At 44.9% G+C, this 27,493-nt stretch overlaps 1 long non-coding RNA gene across 2 annotated transcripts in view; it reads right to left on the bottom strand.

Moving 5' to 3' along the window:
* LOC105086564 (uncharacterized) overlaps positions 1–27,493 on the bottom strand; it is a 482,576-nt gene that overhangs the window by 126,613 nt on the left and 328,470 nt on the right. For both annotated transcript variants that reach the window (XR_010379613.1, XR_010379612.1), the window contains one exon: positions 1,247–1,359. This is a non-coding gene — a long non-coding RNA (uncharacterized LOC105086564). The remainder of the gene's footprint in view (positions 1–1,246; positions 1,360–27,493) is intronic.

Here is a 27,493-nt window from a genome sequence, read left to right on the forward strand (position 1 = left end):
GTTGACGCACTTTGATTAAATAATAATTTACCTTAATCAAGAAGTAAACACACTTACATAAGTTAAATCTACACAGAAGAAAACCAAACGAGAATTCCAAAGCGTAAGTCAAAGACACTGCAATCAAATACAACATTTCTAAGCTACTGTTCCTAAACTAAGCAGACTGGAAGAGAAAACACGATGTGATGGGAAGAAACTTAGCTAGATGTGGAGCAGGAAAAACTGAGACCTCGGTCCCGAGTTTAGCACCACTGAATTCGGCCACCTCAGAGCATCAGTGTCCACATGCGTCTGGTTAAGAACTCGCCTGGATGACTTGGTCTTGACGTAAAAATTTCACTTAACTTTTTCTGACTTCAATTCAAGCGTCACTGTCACAGAAAATGACCTACTTTCCCACATAGAAGTCACACGGGTGACTCCTTCATGTCGGGTAACACATACATAACTCACATTCTAAAAACCGTTTGCTTAACATTTGTCTTTACCAAGAGTTGGTAAAGGGAGGGAGGAACTATGCAGTTTGCTTGGAAATTCGTTTTGTTTGCTATTTTTCTCTCTAATGCTTAACCCAATCCTTGCACAGGACAGACACCAAACAAATCAATACTCATTGTAAAAGGGATAAGTGAGTTAATGAACACTTACCTTTTGCAACAGCCGTTCCTTTTTCATGTTGAAGAGGCAACTTAAACAACATTTTGCAGGCAATCAACCACACATTTTAAAATACTCATTGTAAAACAGGTAAGCGAGTTAATGAACACTTACCTCCTAAAACAGCCGTTCCTTATTCACGTTGAGGAAGCAACTTAAGCAACATTTTCCCAGATAATCCATCAACCACACATTTTTTTAACCCCTTTTTGTACAGCTGCCCACACATGTGTTATTTTGAGAAGCCAACAACTCTCAACATCTAGTTCCTTAAGTCCGGGCGTTCACACACTTCTTTGCTAGTATCTGTGTTTTACATCGGGCACCCCCGCTGTCTCCCGCACAGGCTGGCTGCGCTTGTCAGAGCGGTCATACGACACGTACAGGAGCATCTTTTCCGCGCACCACACAGAACAGTTACTGGCTGTGTCCCCACCCCACCTCCACTCCCATGTTGGAATCCTAACCCCCAATGTGATGGTATTAGGAAGCGGGTCCTGTGGGAGGGGATGAGACCATGACGGTGCAGCCCTCATGAATGGGATTAGTGCCCCTAGAAAAGAGACCCCGGAGAGCCCCCTCATACCTTCCACTGCATGGATACACGGCAGGACGACGGCTGTCTATGGACCAGGAAGCAGGCCTTCAGCAGACACTGAATCCACTGGCGCCTTGACCTCAGGCTTCCAGCTTCCAGAACTGTGAGAGACAAATGTCTGTTGTTGGTAAACCACCCAGTCCATGGCACTCTGTACAGCAGCCTGAACAGACTGAGACAATAATGTCATCACTCGGAATAGCCCCTGCATTTTTCCTTTGGACTGATGCAGAATACAGTGAATAACCTCCTAAAATGCAGAATATTACGGGACGTAGGAACAGAACGAAATCATGGATAGATGATTATTTATTCCTATCTTGGCCATTAGTCAGATTTTATTCTACCTGAAACAGTTTTCCTCACTGATAGCATTCTGCAGTTTCAAGATGAAGTGACTATGTAAGAAAAATAACAAACGGCTAGGCAATTATTTACAACTACCTTCCTGAAGAATAATTTAAAATGTCAAATGGTAATTTAGCCCCAGTCTTTAAAAGACCTGGAATAATCACTTGTCAAGGGCCATTTCAACCCTTTCAGGGACTGAACTGATTGAAGTCTCTGAAGCTGTCCTTTGCCTCTTTGGACACTCATACTTAGGGGCCAGAACGTGAAGAGTCACTGTTAGGAAGCTTCTTTCTCTGGCTTTAAACCAGACCTGATGTTGGTCTGGCACCCTGAGAACCTGCTTTGTATTCATCTCTCTTCTTTCTGAGTCCACGTTAACTCATATCGGAAGTGAGAGGGTCTGACAAGCTAAGCGGAACTCGGTAAAATGTTTCCTCCTTGCGTTCAGGGCAAGTGATGCGGCCTAGAACTGGAACGCCGGGCCTGCAGCAAGGATTCCAGAAGGATGGAAAGTCTGGCCTTGCACGTGGGCTGCTGACGGGAACAAACCTGGGGCTTACTGAGCTTTCAGTGAGGTGTTGCAGGTAGAAACACTGTGGGCTTTTCATAACCACTGGTCTTCCATTTTGTCTGTTTTGCTATAAAGCTAATATTATACAGAGAGATGAGATCATGTAGCATCACATGTACAACATGCTGTGATTGTATGTGTTACTTGTAAATAAAGTACATACATGTAAATAAAATTATATAAACTACATATATGTATAAATTACATACAAGATCGCCTGCAATCCACTTTCACAGGCATCTTTTGGTGTCTAACATGATCCACACAAGAATATAAACATTGTCCAAATCTTCTTTCTTGAATACTTGGCTCCTGATTGTAATGTTTTGGAGCAACAAACAAAACCACACAGAAATGAAATCAGGGTGCACGCAGTCCCCAGGAATGCCCAGAAACTTCCCAGCAATTCCCTCGCCAGAGTCTCACAGAGCATTTCCTCCATGGGACAAATACGTCAGTGCTCAGTGTTTGTTCTATGAGTAACTAAAACAATTTGGGACATTTGATACAAACCTACAAAATAATAGATTGCTTATTATGACTCTTTACTTAAGCCCATAACCAAACTTTCATGAATCCTCTTGCGAGGTGGAAAAATACCCAAGATAAGGGAATGTTTGTGAACCTGTGTCGACTTACATAATCATACTGCTTACGTTTAAATACCTGGGAAATAATACGTTTAAATGGAACAATGCAAACAGAGAACCTTTAGGTCTCAGTACGAGAGCTGAGCCAAATGTTGGCCATACTGGATTTGCTAAGGTCCCATGTTGTTTTCAGATATTCTGTCCAAGGAGAAAAATTCAGCTTATTTCGTGAAACCACAGGGTTTAGACGGAGAGGTATGTATTATCTGATAAGAATGAATGCTTTATATTCCAGTGCAGATCAGGCTTAGGATTTTTCACTGGTCACAAGTAAATCCAGCATCAATACATGGGAGCCATATTAAAAATAATCTCATTTAGTCCTTTTAATTGTAACAATCAGAGACTCCTGGAACTTAACTGAGTCACAATACGTCAACCAAACCCCTGGCAAATGGCTGTAAAAGGAAGCACAGGGAAGCTTTGGAATCGCCTGAGACGAGTGCTCTTATGACCCAGCTTTGAAGTGCCCCACGCTGCACATTTACACAGCTCTCCAAGCCCATCGTCCTTTGCCACACTTCAGGCTCGCACAGGAATCTCTGGAACTTGAGGAACGTCGCAAATACCAACGTGAGTATGCAAAGCACGTAAGAGCGTAACTCGGGAGAAGGTAAATATTAGCCCCACTTGACAGTGATGTCAAAGGAGGGAGGGAGGCGGCCCGGACTCAGGCCAGGTGCGTCGGGGTGGAGGGCGGGCCACAGACTCCTTCACCAGCTGGGGCCGCACCCCTCCGGGTCCCCGAGTAACTGGTGGAGGGACTCAGGACGACGCTCTGTGGCAGCACTGTGTCTAGACTTAACATCACCGTAACAAGAGCCACTCAGACTGCAGGTCAAGGGAGAGCCACGTCGCGTCCCAGTAACACACGCGTATTCAGAAATAACGAACCAGGAGCTGCCATCCCTTCACAGGTTGCTTGTGAAATGAACATTGATGCAAAAGGTCTCAAATTTCCTTAATTTCCTTGAATAAGGGCCCACGGCAAGCAAAGTCTAACCTCAGGGAAGAGAAAAGAAGGAACCCATATGAACGTGCCCAGGGGCAAGGACTCCCTGCGCCAGGCACTGGGGGCCGTGAGGAGTGAACCACAGCTCTAGTCCCCCAGGAAGGATGGGTTGCCAGTGACCAAAGAGGCTTTAAGTAACAAGTTGGAAACGACGCAAGGAACAGACAGAGTTGAGTCAGTCTGTATGGGGCTGGGGGCTCAGAGCCAGGGCCCTAGACTGCCCCAGCCTCACTTCTCTGAAGACTAATTTGGTATGCAGAAGGGACTGGCCCAGCTGATCCCCCGTCATCCAAGGAGCAACTGGAAGGCAGGGCACTGTCAAGAACAGCCTAGCGTCACCTCTGCAATATGTCTTCATCCCCAGAACTGAATTTCATGAGGGCAAAAAGGGGGAGGCTAAGTCTCAGCTCACCCAAAGCTCCAGCGGGTACAGAGACAGCAAATGCATCTCTCTGCTACTCTGTTTTCCAACACTGCCACAGAGACCACCACCGCCCCTGGGGGGGGGGGGGGCAGGAAACTAACAATTTTCTTTGAAATACTCTAGGAAAATACATGCAGGGAGTTTTACTGGGTCCTCTTAGCTACACCAGGTCCTGCATACAGAAAAGGCGCTTCAAAACTATCCAGGACCCAGTCCTCGAAGTCCCACGGGTGAGATCTTGCTGCGGGGATCGCTACGAAAGAGATTTGCATGGAACCTCCAAGTGCCAGACCTCAGGGTTGTCAAGCTGAGCACTGCTTTCCCAGCTGTACATTTAAAACTATGTCAAGTCCGTGCATGCTTGAGACCTGTTAATGGGTGCTTATGTGGGGCGAAAGCAGACCTTTTGAATTGCAAATTTTGAGGTAGAATCCTGGCTCATGAGAGGTTAAGCCAAATTATTTGCCACCTTGGATGTAAAAATATGCAGTAAAGTCTAGACCTGTTCTATTTACTTTCTTTTTTTCCCTTGTGCAAAGTTTTTTTTTTTTTTACCCCTTCTTTCTTCTCTTCCCCTTAGAAGAAACTAACTGGTCTGGCATGTTCATCAAAGCAATTTACTGAGAATGCACTTTGACGGCTGCATTAAGAATGTGGACTTGGGAAGACAAAGGGCTGTTTTATCATGCACATAAATTATATGCTTTAAAAAAACAAAGTGAAGGCTCAGAATTCTTCAGTGATGCTCTAGCCAGAGCAGAATGGAGTTCTGCCTGTTTTTTGTTTCAGGGCTTCAAAAGGTTTGCTCAGGGACCCATGGCTGGCCAAACCCAGACAGAAAAGGTAGCCCGGTGCATGGTCGTATTCCATCTGCATTTATCAACATTAAATTTAGTATGAAAACCAATATATGTATGTATATGCACGACTGGGACACTGTGCAGTACACCAGAAACTGACAGATTGTAACTGACTGTACTTCAATAAAAAAATAAATTAAAAAAAATTTAAGTCAGCGTATATGTATTAAGTATCGACCATGAGCCAAAGACTGTGCAGAATGCTATGAGGCATTCAAAGGTGGGCTGGACGGTGTCAGAAGACGTTTTGGGGAAAATGGCTCCTTAAATGAGTAGTCTCTGGGGAACAGTGAAAAACGTGTGCTGTGTGATTCCAGAAAGCGTTTCCTGCTTTCTATGAAGCACTTAATTATCTTTAATTGACGGCTCATAAAACATCTTATTTTAAATCAAATTGTGATCTACACATTTCTTGAGGGAGGGATACAGAACCAACAGATATGGATGGAGATTCCATAAGCATCAAGTGTCCTGAGCAAAGGTCACATCTTTTACACATCTAAGCTGTGTAACGGTGGATGGTTTGCTTTAGCGTCTGAAGCACATAAAGAGGAAGAGACAGAGATAAAGCTGGAAAAATGGGAGTAATGACACAATTAAAAATACGAGAACGCTAAGAAGAACTGATAAGAGAATGCTATGATCAGAGCTGTGCTAAACAGTGTGTGGATGAAGTGGTATGAAATACAACAGAAGATTCACTGGGGGCTGCCATGAAAAGTCACTGAGAAATAGCTGTAACTGTAATAGGCTTAAAAACAAGGGATATGCTAGGAAGATGGACGTAGAATGCTGTCTGTCTTGATAAATGTGCAGTGAAGGAAGAGTTGAAAAATTACTTCAATTATTACTAGCTTGATCAAAGGTGAAGGTCACATAACCTTTTTTCATGATTTAGGAGAACCTGAAAATGACACAAACGATGACTGTGAAACTGAAATGCAAGGAAACAAACAAATAAATACACACACATATAATTTACAGCACCACCAAAGGTGCCAAATACCAAGAAATAAATCTAATTATGGGAGATCTTTCACACAGGAAACAACACAAAATGCTGAGAGAATTTAAAGAGGACCTAAATAGAGAAATTTATCATGTTTATTGACTTGCGGGACTCAATATTTTTAACGCACCCGTTCTTCCCAGCTTGATTTATAGGTTCAACACAATCGCTATCAATATTACCCCAAGGTTTTTGTGGCAACTGAGAGACAGTCAAAGGGCCTAGATTAGCCAAGGTAATCTTAGAGAAGAGCAAACGTCACGGGCATAATTTACCGGCTATCAAGACATACAGTGAAGCCACAGAAGCCAAGAGAGAAGCACAAAGGAACAACAAAGATCCGTGGAAAACCATCCAGAATCTGGATGACCCACTGATACAGTCAACGTATTTATGAAAAAGTGCCATAGCAATTCATTAGAGGAAAAGATCGTCGATTAAGTCAGTTATTTTAGTTCAACTGGATGTTAATATTTTTGAAAAAGGAATCTTTACCTCTACACCTCAAATAAATGCATATAAAATAAATCACAGACCATTTGTAAAACATATATAGTACAAGTTGTAGAAAAAAAAAAAAGAAGACTATGTTTATGAACTCGAGGTGTAAAACAGCTTCTAAACAGCATACAAAAATCACTAGGCACAAAACAGAAAACTGATAAATTGTTTTACATTAAAATTAAGAGCCTTAGTTCATCAGCAGACATCAGTAGGAGAGTTAAAGGATAACACGGGGGAAAGGACATGATAGTCCCAAAAGGACCAGTATCCAGACTATATAAAGAACTCCTACAAATCCATACGAAAAGACAACTGAATTAAACATTTTCAAAAGACTTGAACCGACACTGCAAATGAGGATTTCCAAATGGTCAAAAAGCACAGGAAAAGCTACTTAACATGATCACTCACCAGGAAAATACAAATGAAAGCCAGAATGCAAGAATGTATACCACTACCCAGCTACTAGAATGAATGAAATTGTTAAAAAAAAAAAAAAAAAAAAAAGATTGACAACCTCAAGTAAGTGACATGACCGTGAACCTACTTGGGAGAGTGTGAACTGGCCCAGTCACTTTGGAGAGCTGTTTGGTAGTGTCCACTAAAGCCAAGTGCCTGTGTACCCCACAAACACCCACACAGTTCATTCCTAGGTGTAAACCAAGACAATGGAATATGCAGGTCCAACAGAAGTACAAGTGTGTTCATCGTGCCTCTTCTCACGATAGCCCCAAACTGGAACAACCCAAATATCCATCACAAATACAGTGGATGAAAAAAAAATTATGGTGCATTTTCACAAAAAAATATTACCAAGAAATAACATAAACAGGATGAACTATGGCTGCACACAACACCAGGAATGACTCTCACAGATGGAGTGGTGAGCAGACAAAGCCAGAAGCTAAACCCTGTGCCCCGTCTGACCCCACTCCTCTGCAGTTTAGGGAAGGCTGAACCAACCCACGGGAGCACATGTGAGAGTGAGGCAGCTTCCAGCTAACAGGATGATACCGGTTAAGAAGGAGCAGGTGGGAAACTTCTGGGTCTCGGAAATGTCTCTGTTTTGACCAGCATGCTGGTGACAGTAAGTACATCCGTATGTGGAGTATCAGTGAATGTCACATTTAAAGCTGTGCACTGTTTATATATGTTATGCCTAGAACATAATGATAATTCTTAAAACTCTAATGTTTCCCTTACCTAGCATGTTATGAAATGTTCCATTTTAACAAAAACCAATATGAAGGCAGTTTTTGGAAAGGAGCCAAAAACCTAGTTCATTTTTTTTCCCTCCAGAATCCCATTCACATCTACATTTTCATATATTATGCATTTCAGCAAAACAATGGAGAGAGATACACTTTTCCGCCCTTTCCTGAGGAAAAAAGAGGAAGCCTGAGGCTATTGAGAAGCATAGCAATGACTGGAAACATAAAAGCGAACTATCTTCTTTTACAAAAATGATTACCCTGATCACATAATATAGCAGTGTTTCAAAGGCAATGTTACCCGGTAGAATTACACTGTACCTGACCGTAACAGCTCTCTCATCTTTTCTAATATATCTTATAGCTTTCTCAGGAAAGAAAATGGTCCTTTGATAGTATACAGGAGATGAGGTGCTGAATTTGCAAAGTTGGGTAATTCTGACCGGAATAAATTCATAACAGCCGTTGTAAGTCTCAAATAGGTAGGCCGATATTCATTTTAATATAAGTATCTTCCCCGCTTCACAGTGTATGATGACATTTATGGAAAGCTTCACCAGCTGACCTAAAGGCTCATATTCTAAAACAATTCAAGTTTAACTAGTTTAAAGCATGTAAGTAATGATGCAAAATGCAACAGCATCACTGGAAAATTCCGCTCGGCCAGTAGTTTCGGGTTCCATGTGATTCTGGGTAAGTATATTCTGCAAAGCTCTTGGCAGACAGAGACATCATCTCATAGTATTTTAACAAAAGTAAGTTGATATTAAAAGAGGCAGATGGTACAGAGGGCTTCCCGTGTGCAGGCACGTCAGACGAGGTGACCGTGTGCGGGTCAAACTCTGCCTTAGAAGAAGCACAGCCAAGATTCGAACACGTGTCTGTCTGGGTCCCTGACCTGCGACTTTTGTTTGTTTTTGCTTTTTTCCTCAAATATCATCAGAAGGCAATGGCGTGGCGTCAGGGTCAAGGCTGTGGAGTTAAAGTAAAGCCAGTTTCCTTCCCAGCTTTGCGTCTCACCATCTCTGGGACCCTGGGGGACCTACACTCGGGTTCCTCATATAAAAAGGGCCAATGAAAATGCCAGCCTCACTGACTTCTTATGAGATCAGACGTGTAATGGCGTGGCAACAAGGCCACCCATACTTAGTGCCCTGCTGTGTTGGTGAGGGGAGGTTTCCTGGCTGTGACCTTCCATGCTCTGTGCACACACGCCCCTGCTGTCTTTCTCTGTGTCCTCACTGCTGTTTATAAGGACACTAGTCCTACTGGATTAGGGACCAGCCTAATGATGTCGCTTTACCCAATTACGTCTTCAAAGACCCTCTCTCCAAATACAGTCGCTTTCTGAGACACTGGAGGTTTGGGCTTAAGCAGCAATTTTAGGGAGACACAATTAAGCCCATAATGCTGTGTGCATCTGTGTGTGTATCTTAGAACCATCAGTGCAAGTTGTTTTTGGGGGGCCCTGATGTTTTAAATGTAGCACTCTCTTCTTTCATTAATTCAGTCTTTCCTTTCACAGAATGTTTGTCCCTAAGTGTGATATCCATTAATTTCCTGAACACCTGGGGATATCTGAAATAGAGGTTAAGAACTCAATCTAAAAATTATTTTGCTTATTTAATGTACCATATGTGAAGAGAGGGAAATGCAAATATCTCCTAGAAATTCCAGTGGGTCTTTGGTCAGAAAAACTCCACCCCCTCCACTGCATCCAGCATCTACCAGGGCGGAGGCACCTGTTTATTCAGACCCTTACAAACTCCTTGAGATCTGCAGTCTCCACGTTAACCCTGCCATGTATTCATTCACTAAAAAGTATTCCGTGGACTGTGTTCTGAGTGGTCCCCTTTAAGCTCAGGGGCTTTCAGCAGCTTTACACACACACACACACACACACGGTGACAAGGACTACGAGAGAAATTACAGAGTGCATTGGGACATGGAGCTCGATGGAGGAGAGATGGTCGTTTTACAGAGGGTAGCCAGGGAAATCTCTTGCTGATAAAATGACATTTGAGCCTGGGCCTGCGGGAAGTTAAGGGGTGAGTCCCGCAGGAACTTCGAAGAGAGCGCTCTGGGCAGAGGGACGCAGCAGGAGCGTCTCAGAGGCAGGAGTGAGCTGCCCGACTGAGGAGGAAGGAGAGCATGTAGCTGAGCTGAGTGAGTCAGGACGCACATCCTAGGAGATGAGGTCGGGGCTGAGTGGGAGGCACGGATCCATCACCTAGAGCCTCGAGGGCCACTGCAAAGATGCCTTTAGTTCTGGGAGACAGGGGACGCCACTGGCAGGCTTTGGATGGAAGGGTGATTGATGCTCTGACTTCATCTTAAACCACTGACCGCCCTGTGGAGCGTATCTGAATGCTGTTTTCAGTCACCAACTGAGGGAAGATGTGAAGGATGGAGGTGATAAAAAGGAGGCTGTATTTTCAAAGTGGAGCTCAGTGGCTCAGGAGCTGAAGGTCTACTTCAGCTCCCTCGAGTGGGACCATCTCTCCTCAAGGCAGTGAGTAACGATGCACCCTCCGGGCTTCAGACCATGGTGGAGACACCAACCCAGGGGTGCTCAAGGGCCCCTAAGCGTCGGGAGGATGGCTGCAGGGTTCTCTCTGATAGTCAAGAACACACAGGGGACATCGAGCCTTTTACTCCAGGCCACCATCCCATTTTCTTTCCATCATCTCTACAAGTATCCTTATTTTAACCTGACACATTATTGGATCTTCCAGTAACCTTCCCACCACACTCGTGTCCAATGTGTAGTCTGCATCTCATAAGGCAATCACTGTGCTGCAGCTGGCAAATGCAGAAAGCGTGGCATTTTCACAGCCTAGTGTATGCCCACGGGTAAGATTTATCTATCATTTGAAAGAGAATACCTAAATGACCGTGCCATGAACGGTTTACTCCTCTGGACTATTCAGAAGAAATCTGAATTAAATGATCGCATCATTGGAAACTTGATAAATGTTGATCGAAGTGATTTTCCCCTCAAAATAAGACAGAATGGCAATATACCAGATCTTATTTAGAGAGCTGTATTTTACTTGGATAAATAATGTCTTTCATGAAGCTTACTGGATGGTTCTGCTAGTGGGGTTCACAATTCCTTTTCGCATAGTAGCAAGTGGGCCAGCTTAACTGTATAGCCCTGAAATGAGTCACTCGTTTTACCACAGTCCTCGCGTTAGGGAGGACTGGGCTAATGTGTTTTAAGCTGTGAGAATAAGGGAGAGCTTGGAGAAGACCCAAATGGATCAGTGATCAACACAGCCACTACAAAAATATACAACACAACCCAATTCCCTTGTAAGATGTTTTTTTTTTTCCACAGAATTCTTTGGGGGAGAAAACCAGCCTTTTCATTACAGTTCCAAGATTTTCTCTGCTCTTGCTGACATAGGCTATTAGCAACCCTGACTGTGTTTTAGAGACTCATGGAAATTCTGGGTTTTATCGTGTTTGCAAAATGTGTCTGGTAGCGAATGTTGCCTCCTGACCTGATCTAGGGTTGCTCTGGTTAAGCTGGTGAAAGGCTGGACGTTTTGACACACTCTGGAGAAGGTGAAGCTCTTGAAGCCAGAGACAGTAATAAAACGGCTCGGCCTTGTTCTATGTCACACGGTGTCACCATCCCTCCTCGCCAAGGTGACGGTGACACTTAAGGCTCTTTTCCCCTCTAAATCTGTAATCTGTAAGACACTGCGTGTACCCATTTCAAAAAGCATCACTCAGAGTAAAATGGTGGAGAAGATGGTTCACACATCCAACTTTGAGTGAAATACATTCTGGGACGTGAACTCACGTCCTAAGTTTAGAACATGAAAGCCATCCTCCACGAAGCTGGTGACCCCCCAGCACTCTTTTCCTGCTCTTTCCAAAGCTGCTACTGGATGAAAAGCAGGGCCAGCCAGGGGGTTATTCACTCTCTCATTTTTCTGCACATTTAGCGACAGATACAAGTAGTAATGCACTTTCTATTAAAGAAAAACTTAAAAATTACAATGTCAGGATGAAATGTACTGAAACACTCTATTCGCTGGCTTTAAGCAAAGTAAGGAACCAATGCGTTTAAGTACCTAAGTCCTGGGTAAACAGTTAACCCAGTAAACCTAACTTTTTCTCAGTTACTCCTTAACTTCAGTCTGGCTTTCTTTTTTCCTTCTGGTTGACCACTGACTTCGACCATCGGTGGTGCCTGCCCAGAGCTGTCCGAGGATCTCTCTGTAAGGAAAAGACCTTCTTTAAACTAAGTAGCTATCTTTTTCTCGTTCTTTCTCTTCCCTTGGCAGAACAGTGGAGCAAGGAAACCAGCAGTGCTTCTGTAGACCCGGAAGATGCTGGCCCCATGTCCTTAACCGTTTCCAACGTGGACAAGCATTCCCCAGCACTCACTCAAATTGTTCTTTTACTGAAACCAGCGGGAAAAGTCACTGATGCCCGCAAAGCACCTCAGAGTTCCTGACAGTCACTGTGCCACCGGGCCCCAGAAGTCAGCCCCTATGGAAAGGAGGGCAGGAGTTTTTACCTCCATATTCAGAACAAAATATGCTCAGAGAGACTATGCAGCTCGGCAAGGTTCACACGGCACAAGGTTGGGTGGAAGGTCTGGTAGATTTGGCCTTTGGAGTCCTCATTTGGAATTTTTTCTGATACTGTGTATTCACATCATAGATTCATTTCTTTGCTAAGCTCTGCAGTTTCCAAATCTACTGTCTGGAAGCCTTCTGGTTGAATTACTGCTATACTGACTAATCTGAGCAGATGTCAACGCTGCTACGGCCTGAACTGGGACCCCCGTACTCTATGTAGAAGCTTGAACCCCCAGGGTGACTGTATTTGGACACAAGACCTGTGAGGAGGTGATAATTGTTAAGTGAGGTCATATGGGTGGGGTACTAAAAGGGGAGAAGTTTACAAGAAGAACAAGAGACACCAGCATCTCCCTCTCCAGGTGAGGACATGGTGGGAAGGTGGCCGTCTGCACGCCAGGAAGACAGCCCTCATCAGACACCCATAATCCATGCTGGGCCTGGATATGGATTTTCTGGTCTGCAGAAGTGTGACAAAATAAGTCTGTATTGTGTAAGCGCTTGATTATTTTGCCTCTCTCCACGGCAGTTTTCTTGCAGACAACAGTGCATTTTCATCAGCTCCAGACTCCCTAATTGCTAGTTAAAGATGGCAACGTTTGTCTCCTCCCCCAAAACAGACTTAAGGAAGCAGAATCAGTGCAGAGAGGGCCCCCAAATCGGCCCATGAAACCATATCCACATAAACCCTTCTGAACACACTTGCAGAAGGAAGGCGAGGAGTTATTAAGTAACCAATGACTGTAAGGAGTGTACAGTGTCTCCCCTCCTTGCTTTGATTCTGTGATGGTCTTCTTGGTGGGGCAGCTTGGCGAGGCTACAGCGTCTACTTACTCAAACACGCCTACAGGCGTTGTCACGAATATGTCCTTAAAGCCCGCAGTCAGCGGACTTCAAGTGAGGGAGAGACCATGCCAGCGAGCTGGACCAGCCTGATTTCCGGCTGCAGGGCTGCCCCACTCCCAAATCCACTATCCACATTCACGCAGTGTTAGTCACAGGAGCCAAGATAAGGACACAGCCCAGATGTCCCTGGATGGATGAACGCATGAAGGAATGGCATCTATGCACTTAAGCACTACACAGCCACATAAAGGCAGGCAATCTTGCCGTCTGCAAGAACGCGGATGGACCTGGAGGACACTATACAAAGTGACACGAGCCAGACACAGAAGGACAAACGTTGCATGACGTCGCTTATACGTAGAACTGACGAAAATCAAGCTCATGGCAGCAGAGACTAGAATGGTGGCTGCCGGGGGCTGGGGGGTGGGGGGATGGGGAGACACAGGTCAAAGGGAGCCAACTTTCACTTATAACACAAGGAGATTCTGGGGGTCTAGTGTACAGCATGGTGACTGTAGCTAATACTACTGCATTGCGTATTTGCAATCTGCTGACAGAGCAGATCTTGAACGTTCTCACTACACACAAAAAGGTAACCATGTATGATGATGGGTGTGTTAACTTGATGGTAATCATTTCACAAAGTATACAGGTATCAAGTCGTCTCCACTGTGTACCTCAAATATATACAATTGTTATTTCTCAGTTATACCTCGATAAAACTGGTGTGGGGGAGGAGTGGGAAGAGAAGGGCTGACGCTTCCACGAGAGAAGGGAAAATTCAGCAGCCCCGGACTGTGTGGTGAATTCCAGTCTGCCCTTCCTGCCGATATGCCCTGCAGATTTTAGACTTGCCCATTTCTCCACAGACAAATGATGGCAGATACAGATAGATGCAGAGAGACAGAAAAACGGATAGATATAGGTCAATATCCACCTTTCTATTTCTCTGTCCTATGCGTAGCTAGCTAGCTAGATGACAAATACAGACAAATGTACCTATCTCTGTCTACCTACCATTTCATTACCTATAATCTATAGATAATTAGTATCTACATTAATACGATAGCAATCTACATATGCTTAATATTCATACAATCTATAGCTACATACAACAGACTACATCCTCATCTATCCATCTGTCTGGAGGTTTATATTACACATAATTATAGCATACCTACATATCTATACCAACATCCATCTGTCCACCCAAACATCATCTATCTACCTGTCCTAGGAGCTCCCTGCTTGAACCTTCATTTATACAGACATGATACTGCCTAGGTGAGCTGAGCAGTACTGAAGCTGGAAACGTGCAGAAAACGACCACAGGGAAATGGCAACTTCACTACTGAATCCTTGAACATTCACCTTAAAGCAACTAGCAAGTGGTCTTCAGTGACTCATCAGATGTCCTCTTCATGGGCAGCTGCAGCGGGTGGGCATCCCGTGGGGTCCGACGTCAGGAGCCCCTTTGAGCTTTGATTCATGGAAAGAGAATCGGCTGTTGGTCTCCTCCTTGGAGAAAGGCGGGCATGCACGTGGTGAAAGCAACCACGTTAGAGAGAGGGTATGTTCCCGGACAACAAACACGAGGGACGGATGCAGGCAACACTGAGACTAAGGGCCCTGTCAGAATGGGGACCTGTTCTCGGAGCCCACGTGCGGGAAGAGAACAAGCTACAACATCAGTGCAGGGGGCAGACCTGAGCGCCCCAGGACGCGGGCTCCTCTACCAAGGAAAGCTCCTTAGGAAAGGAGACCAAAGGTGTGAGCCTCCACGGCGGGAGCAGAGCAGTACCCCTGGCTGTGAGACGTCACTGAACATAAATGTCAGCCCGTCTACGATGCCTGTCTCCTTTCCCCCAACCCTGCTTTTCATGATTTAAAATCACGCTGGATTACCATCTCCACCCTAGGGCTGGTTTTTCCAAACAGGCAGCACATCGCTGCCTTTTTAACTTCAGTTTTGCTCGGCTCAGAAGCCACACTTCAGCTTCCACAGCTGTAAAAGAAGGCGACCTGGGACCCGGGATTCCATTTTCGTGCTGGTGCTGACACCCAAGACAAGCACTGGTGGCTCCTATTCCATCCGGGCGCCAACACTGTGTCCGTGTATCCGCGTCACTGGTGGGAGGCCCTGGACACATTCCTTCCAGCTGCCACAACCATGTCCTGCTGTCTGCTCTCTCTCCTCAGGAATATGCAGGATTCTTGAACCTTCCTAAGCCCTCAACTAGTTACTCCTTGGATCCCAAACACCACATCCAGCTCCCGTGCCTACCTAACCTGTGTGGAAAATCTCCAAAGCCCTTCACGTACATCTTTTCTGCGATCTTTGTGCCTTCCCTCCATGGAATGCCTTCAATTGTATTTTTTATATTGAGGAAACGGTAGATCCTTGTGCAAGTAAGAAATAACGCAGAGAGCGCTCAAGTCTTGTTCATCCACTTCCTGTCAGAGGAGCATCCTGCAGAACTGCCGTCCACCAGCCTCCCCAGTAAGCAGGCCCTCGTTCGTGTGGCTGTGTGCAGCTAACGCAGTTTCATCACGTGTTATCACGACGTAACTTTTACTTTAGTCCACACACCACTTTGATTGGGTCTCTACAATTTTAATGTGTATACAGACACTTGCCCAAATGCTCAGGGAGCCTAATTCTTGTTTGCATCTAGCTCTTAACCCTATTTGGATGGAGGTAAATATTTTTGGACTCTGAAATTCCTTTCAGCTCACTGATGGTCAGAACTTTGTTGAGGTGGATACTCTGAGAAGGTGGAGAGAGTCACCGGAATTTACAACTGTCTGTTTCAGTAGTGGATCCTCACATCTAAATTACTCAACCATCCTTCACTGTGACCCACACTGTCCTGTTTTTAAGTTATGCCCTGGTCCAGTTTTGGACCCTGAAGTGACAAGAATATCAACACAAGTAAATCTGTTGATAACTGAGGACACACCTGAGAAGGTGGTAGAAGAGATTCCTTGCTATTTGATTTCATTTTATTTCAGAGCCCCGAACTAGACCAGGGACAGCCTGTATAACCAAAAAAAAGAGAGAGAGAGAGACAATTTCAGGTTATATGCAGAGTGTGAGATGGAGTCTGATGACCAAAATGAACATATATGTAGGATTTTATTTGCATGCCCAGGAGGAAATCCTGAGCTTGCCAGAGGTAACGGTAGCATATAAGACACACCCCCCAAGTTAAGGCAGTCGTAAGCTGTGATAAATTGCATGAAAAAGATGGGGAGACATTTGTAGGCAGTAAGTGCAAAACTGATAGATTAAAGTTCTCCTACTGTTCTCTGTAATAACTCCCTTTGCTCAAGAGAGGTGAAGGCAAAATCCCAGCCAGACTTGAGAGGCTGGAAAGAGATCCCTGTCACACCAAGGGGGTATCGTGAATAAATTCCCGGAAGAAGGTACATCTCACGATCCACATTAGTAACACTTCTCTGATGGTTTCTTGTTCGGAACAGTCATGTTAACCACTTCCTGGTGATAGACTGAACTGCCTTCCCGGGGAGCCAAGCGGGGAGAAAAAAGATTTTGGCCAAGTCTTTTACTGTCCACCGCACACTCCTGAATGGGTGTGCTGTACTCAGGTGCAGATAAACCAAGCAGCTGGGTCTGCCCAGGGGTGTGTCTGGGTGCTGGGGTGGGTGGAGATCAGGTCAGGGTGGGAGGCAGGATTGACTCACAGCCCTGTAAGCAGGAAAGGCTAAGAGCAAAGACTCTACTTACAGGAAAAACGTCCAAGTTCATAAAATAAATATTAAAGCAAGAACCGCAACTCCACAAGCCAGGCTTATGCGTTCATGATTTAAACAGAGCTGTGCGGACCCAGCAGTCCAGATTTCTAGGAACAATTCCTCTAATGGTGGGGGAAAAATCCTGACAGACAGAATCAATAACAATCCTTAGGCAGATAACATACACTGGACACAAATTATCTTCTAATTGTATGTCCCCCTGACTCCTGAATCCATGGTGTAAATAAATCACCCTTGTTACATCAAGATTACAGCCTTCCTCCCCGAGGCTCTTGAGAGAAGTAACAGTGCAGATATCCTGCGTTTCGGCCTGAAGCAAGGGAGAGACCATTCTGGATTCCGCTTTCTTCCAGCAGCCCAGCAGCATTCCCCAATCTTTCTTTCACATGCACAAGAAGCGGAGAACTTCCTGCCAAAGCAAGGGCCTGGGTTTGCCTGGTCGGTCATATCCTGAGCTGGGAGGCCGCTGATCTTTTTTCTGAAGCTCTGGACACGGGGTGAAGTGCTCCTTTCCTCTCCGTCCGTTTTCCCCAGCTGCGAGCGGGGACACATTTCCTCCCTGCCTCACAGGTACATTTATGAGTTTCACATCAGATAAGAGGACGGAAATGCTGACGTGCCAGCCGAAAAAGCCCCATCCAAAAGGAAAAGGACGATTCTCGTCTTACAAACTCATCAAGCTGTGGGCTGGTAACTCGAGGCGTCAACAACCACCCGTGTTTCTGGTACTGTGATCCACGCGGCAGCCAGCCACCAGCTCTCCTGCTGGGTTGGAGGGGGCTCCCATTCCAGGTTTACGGCCGCGGCAGAGCCGGCCACCCCGTGTTATCAGGAGACTAGAGAAACTTGGACACTTTCTTCAGTGTCTTATTGGCACGGAGGCCTGGAACAGTTTCACCTCTTCATCTGGGTCCTCTCTCAGTCCAGGAGACATGGTTAGTGGTTTCAATAGAGATTTTTTGCCTGATTTTAAGACCCTGCAGATGACGCTGGGGAAACGGCAATCAGTGGGCAGAAAGTTCAATCCAGACACACATTTCTGTGCATTGTAGTCTTGGCAGAATGAGAATAAGAGAGTTTTGACACAAGACACTGGGTCCTTTTTTTTTTTTTCTCTCCCCAAATAACGTGTGTTTCAGATGCTCCCTTTTCTGGTTATGTTTAAGGAAAGAATTTCTGAATGGAGTGACCCTTCTCTTCATTATTTTCCAGGAGAGACTGGGCCACAGATCGGTGAGTGTGAAAATACCTGGTGGGGCTGTTGCTACTCATTTTGGAACATTTCTGGCAACATGTCAACTGCCTGCTTTCTTAGGAATGGGGCTTATCGGGTCAAGAGAAAGCCAATGGGTAGAAAGCGGTTTTGCTAATAAGTCAGGAGGGGAAAAAAGGGCATTTTAAGGATAACTTCAGCTCAGAGCGTCTTTAAAAGGTTTAGGAAAATAAAAGAGGTCTGTTTGCTGAGCTGAAAGTAAAACCCTGTTCCCCCATCACAAATGTGTAGTTTCCCATTCCAGGAAGACAGTCCGGAACACGGAAACACGCAGTGTTGCCAAGAAGAGTCTGTGACAAGAAGAAGAAAGAAGAAAGAAGAGGGGGAGGGAGAAGGGGAAGAGGAAGAGGAGGAAGAAGAAGAAGAAGAAGAAGAAAACCATGTTCTGGACAGGTTACTTTTCTGCAGAGAACTGGAACAGCTGGAGTAGGAGCATACCATGTTAGGGGTGCATCTTCCGGCCCTGAACACAGCCTCTGCTAAGATGCCCATCTCAAGACTGACTGATGAGGGTCTTTCTGGGGTCTTCTGACTTCCTCCAAGTCTTGGGCACCCCAAACCAACAGGTAAAACCGTCACATGCCTCTGCTTATGCCGAGACTGTTGCCTGGCCCGTTCAGGTGTGAGAATCACAAAGCCATGGACACTGGGGTGCACAGGCTACAGAGATCTAGTAATTTTAAATGCAGTGGGGTGTTTTCCAGTGCGGCCAGGAGCCTCAGCCTTGGGTATTTTCCATAGCTGTAGGCTGCATAATGTAAGTAACTCACCCCAGCTAGCCCTGAAGGGCATCTCTGCCTTGCATTTGCTCAGCACGCACTTCTAGGTGAAGCTTTGTTCACACTCTGGTGCAGAGGGCCTTCTGCAGAATATTCCTGTCAGGTGCTGGGCAGTGAAGAGTCTAAACTCTGCACAGCACGTGGTGTCTGTTGCAACTGCTCAACACTGCTTTGCAGCCAGAAACAATCCACGGCAAGTGAACCTGACTGTGTCCCAATAAAACTTAATTTAACAAAATAAGTGGAGGGCCAGATTTGACCCGCAGACTGCAGTTGGTTGACTCCTGCACTAGAGGTTGATTATGTCCAGGTATCCGGAGTCTGGGGTCCTGAGCACTTGGATAAGAGCTTAAAGCAGAGGGTGGCAAAGTGCAGTCAGTGGACCAGATCTCACCAGGTGACCCGTGAAATGTGACACACAAGAAGGATACGGGAACGACAGTGAACGACAGCAACATGCAGCGGTGTCTCAGGAACCTGATCCTAAATGAAAAACTCAAGTCACTAAGCACTGCATACTGAACATCTTTTTTTAAATAAAGCACAGAAGCAATTAAAACTGGTCTTGCCTGTTGCAGAATTTAACACAGATGGAATCAGGCAGTGAGTGCTCTTTTTTAAAATCTGGTTTCTCTCCACCAACATACTAATTTTGACATTCACCCACTCTGTCGCATGTAGTAATGGTCCCTTCATTTCTGCTGCTAAGTAACTATCAACATACCACAATTTATCTTTTCCCCTGTGGACAGACACTGCTGTCACTTCCAGTGTGGGTCTATTAGGAATAAAGCTGCTGGCACTGGGGCATCCATCTCTGCAATGACATACATGTTATCACGTCTTCGCTACCCGAAGGGTTGTACGGTGGGTGGTGTGCGTTATCTTTCTGAAAAAATGTCGCATTGTTTTGTGAAGTGACATTCTAAGTCCCCAGCAGCCGGGAAAGAGTGATCCAGCTGCTCCACATCTTCAGCAACACTTGCTATGGTCAGTCTTTTCCATGTTGATCCTCTGGACCAGGATGTACTAACATCTCCTGGGGTTTTAATTTACATTTTCTGGGATGAATGATAGTGAGAATTATCAGTCGAGTGCCCCGGACATGTATGAGGGGGAGGATGGTGGCAATTCAGCCCCAAGAGAGACAACATTACATTTTGGGGTGACGGAAATCTGCTCCACCTCATGACGGTGGTGGTTACCTGAGTTTTATCTGTTAAACCTGAAAACACATGCATCTCACTGGACATGACGAAACCACAACAAAGATAATACTAATGTATGAAATTGATTTGGAAAACTCACCAAACAATCTACTTAGGGACAAATACACATGCAATAAATTTCTACTAAAAAGATAATACAAAGCACAAAAATTCAATCTCACGGCTGTGACTGGGAAGAGAAAAGATGCTACAGTACAAGAGGATACAGAGGTCAACGTAGCTTCACAGCATTTGGAGGGTCCACAGGGATTTTATTCAAATTTTATACATCTACAACACATACGTTGTCCGTATACATAAACATGCATAATAAGTTCTAGTTTTAAAAATGAGCTCTTCGTGTTTGGTTAGAACATTACAAGGGCATTCCAAGTAATTATCTTTAACCCCACTTCTCTGCAATGCGGGATCCACCGTGGTGAGCAGTAATGTTAGGGTCTTGTCTGACGCAGCAAGATTGTCCAGAAAACCAGCTGCAAGACTCTGGGGACATACTAAGAAGTTTTCGAAGACAGTCATATAATTTTACTTGGAAGGGTGGCACACAATCTGACTGGTGTCTGTAAAGATCACTGGGGACGTGGAGGACACGGAGATGCACGTCGCTAAGTGAACGAAGCCCCTCTGAGAAGGCTGCGCACTGTGTGATACCAACTACAAGACACTTTGGAAAAGGCACAACTACAGAGGTGGTAAAAAGATCAGTGGTGGCCAGGGGTTACGGGGGAGGGCAGGATAAATCGGTAGGGCACAGAGCATTTTTAGGGCAGTCAAGCACCCTGTGTGATATTACGATATTCTACTAAAGGATACATGTCAGCGTATCATTGTACATTTGTCGGTTCCCAGAGGATGTACACCACCAAGTGCAAACTCTAAGGTAAGCTATGGGCTTTGGGTGACTGTGATGTGCCCATGTAGGTTCATCCTTGCTTAAAAATAAAAAAAGTACCATTTTAATGACTAGTGTTGGCAACAGGGGGAGAGGGTGTAGGGGTGGGACAGGTGGGAAATCCCTGTATCTCTCCCTCACTTCTGTTGTAAAACTAAAAGTCCCCTAAAAAATAGTCTTTAGGTAAAAGTCACCAGGGCCATTGTGCACCGATTAAGAGGAGTGGGAGCAGAGAAACTGTTTGGGTGTCTACCGCACTGCACCTCTGGTCGGGAGGTGGTAGAGATGAAACTGGATAGAAGGAGAAGGCTGTGAAAGACACTCCAGAGTCCTCGTGGACAGAATTCGCTGACGCGAGGCTGTAATTTTCCTCATCCCCTGTTAAGCTTCTATACAATGCTTGGCTTTTCCTAGAACTTACTTGGCCAGCTTGCTGGGTCACTATATGAATTCTTAACAGTCTTTTTCTGTCTTATACTGATACGAGATTTAGAGGACAGGTCTGACAGCTAAAAGGCAGAAATAATAACCAAGTGCCAGCTGGTACCTCCTTCTGGACATTAATCTTGCATGAGTCCGAGCCAGGGCCGGGCAGCACACGGCATTCTGGGAAACACACACAGAGGGCTTCCTCGTACACTCCCCTCTGCGGGAATGTGAGTGATGAGAGACGCCCATCACTCCAAAATCATTAATTCAGAACTGTCTCCACAGAGACCACAACGCCTGGCTCAACAGCAGAAGAAGAGTATTAAAACCTGAACTTTGCATATTGTAAAAATCCGTCTAGTTAAAAAAATACACCGTTTAGACCATTCATGGGTTAAGAAGCAGCTTTAAATTAACCGTTGGATTATTATGAGAAAAGAAAAAGACCAAGTCCATGGCCTGCGGTGACAGTCCCAGTTTTGCCCACACTCACTCACATGGCCAGGCGTCCCCATTCCTAGGTTTCAGAAGCTTGTGGACGGTCCAGCAAGCCTTCCACTCGAACATCCCGTTCCCCCGTTATAGTCCATTCTCTCTGGCCTTGGCTTAGTGATCTCTGTTGGAGGAATTTTAGAGTGGAACTTTTTAAGGAAGTTAGTACTTTTAATTCTGTGAGGGCCTTCCTGTTTTGTTGTTTTGTTACAAGAGCATTTCAGTTTCAGGCCAAGGCACTGAGCCCGGGGAAGGAACACTGAGAACACAGATGTCTATGGATAAGCCAAGGTCAAAGTTACTGCAGACCGCCCCTCACACCGTTAGTGAAGAAAAGGCAGGTGTGTAACCTGAAATCAATTCAACGTCGTCCCATCCTTCTAAGCACCTGGGTTTCATGGTCACAGTTACTAGTCACAGACCTTCCTGAGAATGTGAACGCAGCCAAGGCAATAGTAAGTTATCAAAGTCAGTGGGGAAGAATGTTAACTGACTGTGGTTTGGTGAAAATAATGGAAAGGCACAATTCTGTTTGGATTGCATCGTCACCCATTGTTAACGCCGAATGGGAGGATGGCAGGGACTGTACAGTCCAACCTCAGCATGTGACTACAAGCAAATGAAGCCCCAAAGCCCACCAGCGAAGGATACACTCCTGTTTGTCTTTAACACGTGGATGGCTGACTGAAACACCGCACAGTAGAGGCAAACATTTCTCAAAATACAAATGTTCTGGGGAGCGTCAGGAGGGACCAGGAGAAGGCTGAAGGTGCGTCTCCATCCCTGCCTCACGTCATTAGCAAGCAAGGATGCAGCGCGCCTGACTTCTGAGATCTGTTAGGAGCTCTGCGCTTTGTCACCGAAACTTCTGCTCCCAGCAGAATGGATGCTCCAAATGTCATGCAATCAAATCCTCTCAGTACCATTTGGAACGATCTACTCCACTGTTTAAAAATCGAGGCGTAAGTTAACTTAGTGTGAACTGCACAGCTCTTTGGCCTTTACCTGTGTGCACGCCTGCACAAACATTACCTGGCTTACAATGCAGAGCGTTCTCTTCACCTCAGCAAATGTCCTTCTCCTGACATCCTGAGCGCACCGAAGATCACCTCTGTTTTCACTGCAATCGCCATGGGTTAGTTCAGACTGGTTTTAAATTTTGTACAAATGTTTCCAAAGTATAGCAACCCACGTATAGACTGATGTCTAGAAATACCCCTACCTGTGAACATCTGTCTTTCTATTAAGCTACATGTGAGTTTCGGCTGATGTCTGCACCTCCAACACAGTGATCCACATAGCCTCCTCCCGGGCAGCCTGCAAGCTTCCACCCCAACAGGGAGAAATCTGGCTCCGCCCCGTCCACTAGGCTCCAGCCCAGTCCACGTGCCCAGCCCTGCCACGACACGTGACGCGCATCCACACGGAGAGAGACGGAGCTTTATCGCTAGTGCTCACGCACTTTCTTTGGCCCCTCATCTTAGTCTCCACTCATTCCCAGCATCACTCAGGGCATCACAGACCCCCCACCCACCACGGTCACTTCTTTCACACGCAGTCCTTGGAATACACTTAGACTATCTTGCCACAGTTGGCGTTCTCTTCTGAACCGTCTAACTTCCTCTGTAACTTGAAAAGAACCGTATATATTCAAGCTCACTTGTGCTTTCGAGTTCTGTGCGTTTCATCAAATGCCTAGTGTCACGCGTCCACCGTGAACTACTGTGCCAGCCGGGTTTCAGCGTGGACCATTTCACACTCCCACCAGCACTGCAGGGAAGTTCCCGTCACTCCACATCTTCTCCAGCAACTACTGGTGGTTTTTTGGTTTGTCTGTTGTTTTCTGTTTGATTTTTGCTATTCTAACGGTATGGATACAACTCATAGTATTAACTTTTAATTCCCTTTAAAAAAAAAAAAGATGTTTAACACCTTTTTTAATGCTTATCTGGCATATCTTTTTTGGCGACAAGTCTGTTACTTCCCAATTTTTAACTGCGTTGTTTGTGTGGTTACTGTTGAGTTTTAAGAGTTCTCTGCATATTTTGGACACAAGTCTCTTATCAGCTATGTGTTTGGAAACATTTCCTTCCAGTCTCTATCTTGTATTTTCATTCTTTAATAGTGTAGTTACTGATTTTAATGAAGGCTTACTTAATTTTTTTCCTTCACAAGTCACCCTTTCTGAGGCATACCTAAAAACTCACTGCCAAACCTGAGGTCACCTAGATTTTCTCCGATGTTATTTTCTGAACTTCTACAGTTTTACATCTTACATTTAGGTCTAATGCTCCATTTTGAGATGGTTTTGAAAGGCATCACTTCTTTGAAAGTCTGAGGCTAAGTGCCTTTTTTTTTTTTTTTGGTATAATGATGTCCAATTGTTCCATTACCTAAAGATTACACATTTTCCACTGAGTTGCCTTTGCTTCCTTATCAAACATCAATGGACTCCATTTGTGTGGTTCTGTTTCTCAACTCTCTCTTCAGTCCCTTTGGTCTGTCCGTCTCACTTGGTCCTTTGCTCCGTCCATCTCTGGGCTAAGTAATGAGCACACGGAGGTCAAGCCACAGGCACACCCTCAGTACATGTCCACCACTCAGCTCAATGGGCTGTGTGTCTGTGTTTGCACACAGCCAGCCTGACCTCAGAAACTAGCAGGTCCAACAATTAAACAACGACATTAACACTGTTAACAAGCGTCTTTACTCACTGCTGCCTCCTGTGTTCTTTCACTCATCGTGGGAATAACAAAACCCTATGGGAGGACAGTGAGCGGATGTGACCCAAGTGTCCCCGAAAATTCCCTCAGTGGAAGCCAAAAGGAAGCCAGCCGTCTTTCAAAGCTGATGGCAGAAATTTCATTTCTTGCCTTTGCCCAAAGTTTCCCAATATCACCATCTTATCTCACTTTAGATACAGACTTGCTTTTCTCTAAAATCGAGCTGCAGAAGGCCACCTGCTGTATGATCCCACAGACATGAAATGTCTAGAACACACAAACATGCAGAGAGTCATGTAGATTAGTGGCTGCCTGGTGGTGGGGGGTGGGGTGGGGACTGGGGCTGTGAGGGAAACAGCACAAAGGTACAGGTTTCCTTTTTAGGAACATGAAAACGTTGTGGAATTAGTGGTGATGGTTGCACAACTTTAAGACTAGAAAACATTGCACTGTAGACTTTAAAAGGGTGACTGATAGTGTGTGCAATATATCCCAATTAAAAAAAAAATCAAGATATTTACTCTCTTTAAAAAAAAAATCTTCTTAAATCAGCCTAAACTCCAAGAGTTTAAAAAAAACAAAACACTAAATTGCCCAGTAAATGGGAGTCATAATAGCCTTTTTTCTTTGCGGTGAAAACAAGGCAGTACTGCAGAAAGAGAAAGACAGGAAGACAGAGATGGCCGGTATTTATTTCACGCAGTCCTGCTAGGCCTTTCCTCCTTTCACTAGCTTTCTTGTTCATTATAAGCTTCCCATCACATGGCCACCTTGTATCTTTAATCTAGAAAAGTGAGGTCTACAGTGTAACTGGTGACTCCCGGGAGGCTTCCTGAAACTGCAAAACTGTGCAGACAAAACCATGCTGTGACCCTCCCCACGTTGAGCCCATCACAACGGTCCCCGTCACCGTGACCCTGGGAGGCCAAACGCCGTGGAGTCTGGCACTCCCATCCTCCCCCAGTCCTGCCTTTCTGCTTCTGCTGCAGAAACAACGAACAGAAATGAAAATCTCTGAGTGCAAGACATCTGTATGCACTTCTGATTTTTCCTTTGGTCTGGACTCACACATTGTGCAGAACAGAATGCTCCGTTCTGCAGGAAGCAACCTTTTTCACAAGCTCAAGTTAAACAAACTCTTTCTCTTTATCAGCTGACTTTTTTTTAAATCTTCTAAGACTGGTGTTGCCATGGAACCTGCGGAAACCAAGTGTTGGGTGGTGAATCCTGGTGACGAGTGGAATCGCACATGGGTTCTTTTTGAAACAGGTTTTCAACAGGAACATTGATGCTGGAAAATGTGTCGTTAACACTTTATAATGGTTGATATTAAATGTCAACTTAATATAATTAACTCTGCTGACAAAGTTTCGTGCCAAAAGAGTGCACTGAAGATCATAATAAGTGACTTTTTAAAAGATGCCACAACTGTCATAATGCTTCGCTATTATGCGTAATCCCCCGGATTGCACACTGATGAACACATGTGCTAGACAGGACATATTCGAAGTCCTGCATTTCCTACGCGCAAAAATACAAGACCTGACCCTCTGTGATGGCATTCCATCATCCTAGTATGTAGACTCAGACCTCGTGTAAGAAACCAGGTTACAGCCCGAGCAGAAGGCGGTCCACGAGGCAATCTGATGGCTGCGGTGCAGGAGCTCTGTCCTGGGAGCCATAGTGATGCCCCCAAACCCAAGTCAAACACCCCCACCCAGATATGTCTAATTTGCAATGTCCCGTTCATTTTACCAGATTGAAAGAGACTCTATGATGTTCTGTTCTGCTCTAGTCTCAGGATGAAGCTGAGTACAGTCAATGGAGAAACAATCAGAGCCTTTCATGTGTTTGTAATGAGCCAGGCATCAGGAAGGCAGCACAAAACTATTTCCAACAATGTGAAAAAAAGAGAGTGATTTGCGAGAGTAAATATACATTCAAAATGGACACTGCATGCCTGGTAAAAAAAAAAAAAAAAAAAAAAGCAGACAAACAGAAAAACCCTTTAAGATATTTATCCAATACAGCAATGGCGAAAGAACCACTGAAAGAAATCTCAGTATCTGTTTTGCCAGACCTTTTCTGTGTTTTCACATGTAGTTTCTCTGCCTGGAAAAACAAGAGGTATTAGGAAGAGCGGCTTCACAAAGTTTGACTTTGTGGCCAAAAAATCGACAAATTAGCATAATGTTGTCTATAAAGACCAATGTGATGTATTTCCATATTACGGCATTGGTGCATTTCACCTTCAGCAGGGTTAAGTTTTAAAATCTTCACTGGGACCTGTAGGTAAAAGTAATGCCCCTTGCTATTAGTTAAATTGCCTCGTATACATATTTTATCCTGGTGGGATATGAGCTATCTGCTTGATGGCGGAAGTAACGTATCCGAGTATGTAAAGCTGAGAGTAGCTTTCACCTGCTGAGAAGGATATTGTTAGTGTTGAGAATCTGGTATCATGTGGAGTCTGCATGTCTTCTACCTTAGAGATAATAAAATTCAGTAGGAGAGTTTCAATTATTCACCTAAGAAGCAAATAAAGCAAAGCAGTTAAACTTCTGCATCCTAGCAATACTGAGACTTAGTCCTGTGTTGAATTCTT

Source organism: Camelus dromedarius, chromosome Y (genome assembly GCF_036321535.1).
Source record: "Camelus dromedarius isolate mCamDro1 chromosome Y, mCamDro1.pat, whole genome shotgun sequence".
In the NCBI taxonomy this organism is placed as follows: domain Eukaryota; kingdom Metazoa; phylum Chordata; class Mammalia; order Artiodactyla; family Camelidae; genus Camelus; species Camelus dromedarius.